Below are 6,000 nucleotides of genomic sequence, written 5' to 3'. Positions count from 1 at the left end.
TGTGGCTAGTCATTCATTAGAAGTGCCTTACGACAGACAATCTCCAGAAACGAGGCTGGCCATCGAATCGGGCTGCCCGCTATGCTTAGCCCAACCGGAGAGCTGCACACACCTGTTTGTGCACTGCAGATTTACACAGCAGCTCTGGAGTATATTTCAACAATGGTCTGGAGTCGATTTCTCCATACAGGACAGGAGCTTCGACAACACTGAAGACTGGTGGCTGGCGGCAAGGAGGGCAATCCCAAAGCAAACGCGCCGGAACTTTGACACCATCGCCATTCTTATACATTGGAGGATCTAGAAAGAGCGGACTGCGAGAATTTTTAATAGACAACTTGTAATATTGACAGGGTCTTAGACCTAATCAGGGAGGATATTGGAGTGTGGAGATCCGCTGGATGTGTGGCTGATTTAGGTAGCTAACCAGCACACCTTCGTGCGGTTTGTATTCTCTGATCATTGGCCAGCAGGCCCAGATCTCCTGGACTGTTTGCGGTGTTGTACTGCTGTTCTTCTTCTTCTAATAAAGACCGGCCACTGGCCCTTCGACATAGCTGCATGCTACACTTGTTTGTAAGAAGAGGATACTGTTGACCACATCTTATTGCAATGCATCCCAGCCGGCAAACATGTACCGGATGTTTTAGGAGACTACAATTAACATCGTTGTGCCATATCAAACTGATGATCTTGAGGCTTGGTGGATCAATGCGAGTGAATTCATAAGAAGAGGTAACGAGGGTTTCGACTACCTTGTTGTCCTGGTAAGAAACGAGGGTCATAGAAAACCTCGACCAACAACGACTAGGGAATACTCTGCTGGACTTAATTCTAGATAAAATGATGATATGAAAATGCACAAAAGTGGTGGACTTGAGTACTTTGTGAGGGGTGAATAGTTTGTATCTAGGCATAGGAGTAGTGTTGAGTGAATTACCTAACATCGTTGTCCACGACATGTTTGAGCTTCATGTAAAAAAATTATGCTACCTTCTATAAAACTATGGTACAACTTGACGTACTCTCAATAAAAGATGGCCTTCCTGACTTGCCATCAAGAAAAAACAAAGGAGAATGTCTGAATGATAACATGATGAATATTTAGTTTACAAAAATAATACACGAGTAATTCCCATTTGTCACCAGAGGAGACATATTGCAATATTTTTTTTTTTGCTAAATATACCTTCCAATGTTTCGAATTATCTCCTTGGCAAGTTCATATATGTACTCCACTGATCATTTAACTCACCCAAAATTAGAAAAGGTTACAAAATAACGCTACCTATGGGCCCACCATTTATCATTGATTTTTGTGTGATCGTGAGTCTCATCTTGCCTTAGAGCATCTCCACTAGGCCCCCCAACAGCCCCCAGGACCACTTCTTTTGCGCTGGTTGTAAAAAAACGCCCCAGCCATGTAGCCAAGACCCTGGTTTTAGCCGGATTTGGCGAAAGTTTCAGCCGGCGTTCTCAGCCGAAACCCAGCGCGCTGGGGGCGAGCTGGGAACACCGGCGTTGCTTTTTGGCATGCATCTGGCCCGCAGTCAACCACATTTTCCCTCTCTCCTCTCTTTCCCCCTACCCCACGCCTCCCTGCTCCCCTCTCGATCCTCACAGCGCCCCCACCTTCTCCTCGTCCGCTTTCTCCTCGCCGAGCTCTCCCCGCGCCGGCTCCAGGTGGCCGGCCGGCCATCCTGTCTCCGTACGCTGGCCTCGGGCCGGCTCGCCTCGGCGCCCCCGCTCCAGCCGGCTTGGCCGCCCGCATCGGCCTGCTCCGCCCCTGCACGCCGGCCCGAGGAGCTAGGTAGGTAGGATGCAGGGCGCCGGCGTGAAGGGGAGGAGCAGGGGCTCACCGTCGATGATGGACAAGGCCGACGAGAATGCCAAGAAGGCACGGCTGGACCTGCCCAACAGCCACGTGAAGCAAGAGCTCGGCGTGCACGAGGCGGCGGCAGGAGGAAGCGGACGAGGAGAAGATGGGGGCGCTACGAGCTCGGCGGCGGCGCGGGACAGCTCTTCAGAGCGGGCAGAGCAGGCAGTGCGGGGCGTGCACGGACGGCTGCGGCTTCTTCGACCCCTGCCCCGCGCTTGACGCCGTCGTGTCCTCCAGCAGGGTCGAGTGCGCCAACGCCGGCTGCCACAGGTACGTCACCTACCACGAGGCCGAAGAGCATCAGAGCGTGCGCGGCGGCCAGGGCGCGGCCAGGGCGGGTCGGCCAAGGGCACCGCGGCCAGGGGCGGGGCGCGCGTGGCGGCCATCTGAGCAGCGTCGGTGCAGCAGGCGTACATGCTCAACACCGGGCTCCTCACCGGCGTGCACCTCCCCTGCCTGGCCATCTTCCTTCTCCTCCCTCGTTCGCTGATCACCAGCACCCGCTCGTCCTCGTCGGCCCCCGCTTCCCACCAACACTGCTCCTGGGGGGCAACGAGTGAAAAAATTCCCGCCCCCAGGCCAAAATTCTTGCCGGCAGCCCCCCAGGCGGCAAAAAAAATGCCTTCTGGGGGGCTCAACGACTGGAGATGCTCTTAAGAGTAACACAAGGATACATATGAGCTAGGCCATCCAGAAGATATGAACTAAACTAAATTCAACGAAATCGCCATGATGAAGAAATAGAAGAGTAGATGAATTCACCATGGACAGTGAAAGCAAATGAAAAAGTTGTACATGAGTAGGCATCTTACCTTAATGAAAAAATATCTCTTCCAGGGGGTCGACGAAGCTGCCTAGGAACACTTCCACCCTCAAGAAGGTATGAAAACTGAGTGAACATAAATGTACTCGATGCAGGAAGAGGCTTAGGAAGATGAGTTGACTGTAAAACAAATTATAGTATCATTGTGACATTCAGATTTGAGGAAAGCACCTCCTTATTACTGTTTTCCAATGGATTGATCTGCATATTTATTTTCCTATGGATTGATCTACGTATTTATTTTCAAAGACGTAGATAACAGACAAAGAATGGCTTAAGAAGTGTAATCCATTGCCCAAAGTATTGTATGCAGAAAATGAATAATTGGTACTCCATCTTTTGAAAGCGTCATATAAAGGAGACAAAAGTCTCCGTAAAAAACTTATTTTTATTAAGGTCAAATCAACGGATACTAAATGTTTGACAAAGCAAGGAGGTCCAATCACAAAATTTTGAAACCAAAGCTTAGATAAAGTGGTGGAACTTCTGAAAAATTTACATTTTAAAACTTCTATACTAATATGAGGTGATTAAACAGATAATGGCTGAAGACTTTAGGTCAATGAAACTCTGCAAATTGTTCCAAAACAATTGAATTCACTACCCATAATAACAAACAAGAATGATACAAGTTCCACGGTTTTATTTTGAAAAATGTTTACTTCACCAGAACGTAATATTTTTATTTGGAAGATACCATTCCATAAAACTAACCATTCAGTATCCAGAACTAAGCAAATTACCTCCAAACAATTGTTGATCTTTTTCTTCTGCATATGAAGTATATGTTCCCTTGCAGTTGCAGTCTTTGTCAACTAAACAATATATTCTGCCAGCTGCCTAGGAGACATGTTCGAACTTCCATGAGAGCGGGGAGTGCAAGTCAAACATAATACATGAAGACATGTCGTGATCCCAGTCCTCATTGCAAACACAACAGAAAGACAAATTAGGCATGAAGCAAGATCAGTCAAGGTTATCAACGACCAAGTGAACACTGTGGGGATGGAATTTGTGATACAATGCAAGATCGGCTCCATGTGGCAAACAAACAGGCAAATCCATCAACTGTATCAGCAAACATTGACCTCGTGAACCAAATCAATTAGGAGGGGGATAGGAGTTGAAAAGATGCCAACCTTACACAATGTACATGGCTGCAGAAGGGATGGGGATGGGAAGAGATGAAGCAAAACGTGAGGGCGAGGAGTTCGGAGGCGGCCAGATGTGGTCGGCGGCGACGATGAAGGGAGTGGGGGTGCGAAGGGAAGGGTAGCGATGGGAGGCGGCCAACTGCAGTAGCATGGGAGGTCAGGGTCAGTGGGAGGCGTGTTTCGCGTGGGCAATAAGAGTTGTCAGCAGCCACATAGAGAGACATAGGACAGTGAGAGGACGGGTGCATTGTGGAGGATCCGCTGAAATGGGTTTCATGAGGGATGACACGTCTCTGTCGTATCTATAATTTTTGATTGTTCCATGCCAATAGTCTACAACTTTTACATACTTTTGGCAACTTTTTATACTATTTTTTGGGACTAACATATTGATCCAGTGCCCAGTGCCAGTTCCTGTTTGTTGCATGTTTTTTGTTTCACAAAAAATCCATATCAAACGGAGTCCAAACGGGATAAAAACTTACGGAGATTATTTTTGGAATATATGTGATTTTTGGGAAAAAGAATCAACGCGAGACGATGCCCGAGGGGCCCACAAGGACGGAGGGCGCGCCCCAGGGCGTAGGGCGCGCTCCTGGTCCTGGTGCCCACTCCGTAAGGCGGTTGGTGCCCTTCTTCTGGCGCAAGAAACCTAATATCAGGATAAAAATCGTGTTAAAATTTCAGCCCAATCAGATTTATGGATCTCCGGGAATTTAAGAAACGGTGAAAGTCCAGAAATAGGGAGCGCAGAAACAGAAGGAAACAGAGAGAGAGAGAGAGATCCCATCTCGGAGGGGCTCCCGCCCGTCCACCGCCATGGAAGCCAAGGACCAGAGGGGAAACCCTTCTCCCATCTAGGGGAAGGTCAAGGAAGAAGAAGGAGAAGGGGGGCTCTCTCCCCCTCTCTCCCGGTGGCACCGGAACACCGCCGGGGCCATCATCGTGACCGCAATCTACACCAACAACTTCGCCGCCATCATCACCAACTCTCCCCCCTCTACGCAGTGGTGTAACACCCCTACTCCCCGCTGTAATCTCTACTTGAACATGGTGCTCAACGCTATTTATTATTTCCCAATGATGTATGGCTATCCTATGATGTTTGAGTAGATCCATTTTGTCCTATGGGTTGATTGATGATCGTGATTGGTTTGAGTTGCATGTTTTATTATTGGTGTTGTCCTATGGTGCTCTCCGTGTCGCGTAAGCGTGAGGGATCCCCGCTGTAGGGTTTGCAATATGTTCATGGTTTTCTTATTGTTTGCGTTGCGTGAGTGATAGAAACACAAACACGGATAAGTGGGTCACGGCCTATGGGAATAAAGAGGACTTGATACTTTAATACTATGGTTGGGTTTTACCTTAATGATATTTAGTAGTTGTGGATGCTTGCTAGAGCTCCAATCATAAGTGCATATGATCCAAGAAGAGAAAGTATGTTAGCTTATGCCTCTCCCTTATATAAAATTGCAATAATGATTACCGGTCTAGTTATAATTGCCTAGGGACAAATAACTTTCTTGTGACAAAAAGCTCTCTACCGCCGGCCATGGCCACAACTCGTTCCAGTATCTTCTTCTCTTCTGCCACCACGAGGGACTCGGCCAGCCGACTGCTGGCTGCAGCGCACTCGATGGACTTCTTGTAGTCGCCGGCTACAGTGATGATCCCCTTCGAGCTCGGCATCTTCATCTTCAGGTAGGCGTAGTGGGGCACAACCATGAACTTGGCCAGAGCAGGTCGGCCAAGCAAGGCGTGGTAAGGGCTCTCCAGATCTACTACCTCGAACCAGATTGCTTCTCGGCAAAAGTGATCTTTGTCTCCGAAGAGAACATCCATCTTGATCTTGCCGATCGGGGAACAGGACAGGCCGGGTACGATGCCATGGAACACGGTCCAGCTTGGCATGAGCTGCTTTGCCTTGATGTTCAGCTTCTCCATGGTATCGCGGTACAGTATGTTGGTACTGCTTCCGCCATCAATCAGAACGCGGGAGAATCGGGCAGCTCGCCTCTCTGTTGCGAGGGTGACATCCAATACCAATGCGTAGGAGCTAGGGGACGACATCACCTCTAGGTGGTCGGCCCGGCTCCAGTTGATAGGCTTCTCGGACCAGTGCATGAACTCGGGGTTGCTGGAGG

Source organism: Triticum aestivum, chromosome 6D (genome assembly GCF_018294505.1).
Source record: "Triticum aestivum cultivar Chinese Spring chromosome 6D, IWGSC CS RefSeq v2.1, whole genome shotgun sequence".
NCBI classification, from domain to species: Eukaryota; Viridiplantae; Streptophyta; class Magnoliopsida; order Poales; family Poaceae; genus Triticum; species Triticum aestivum.
Note: the sequence above shows the minus strand (reverse complement) of the source record.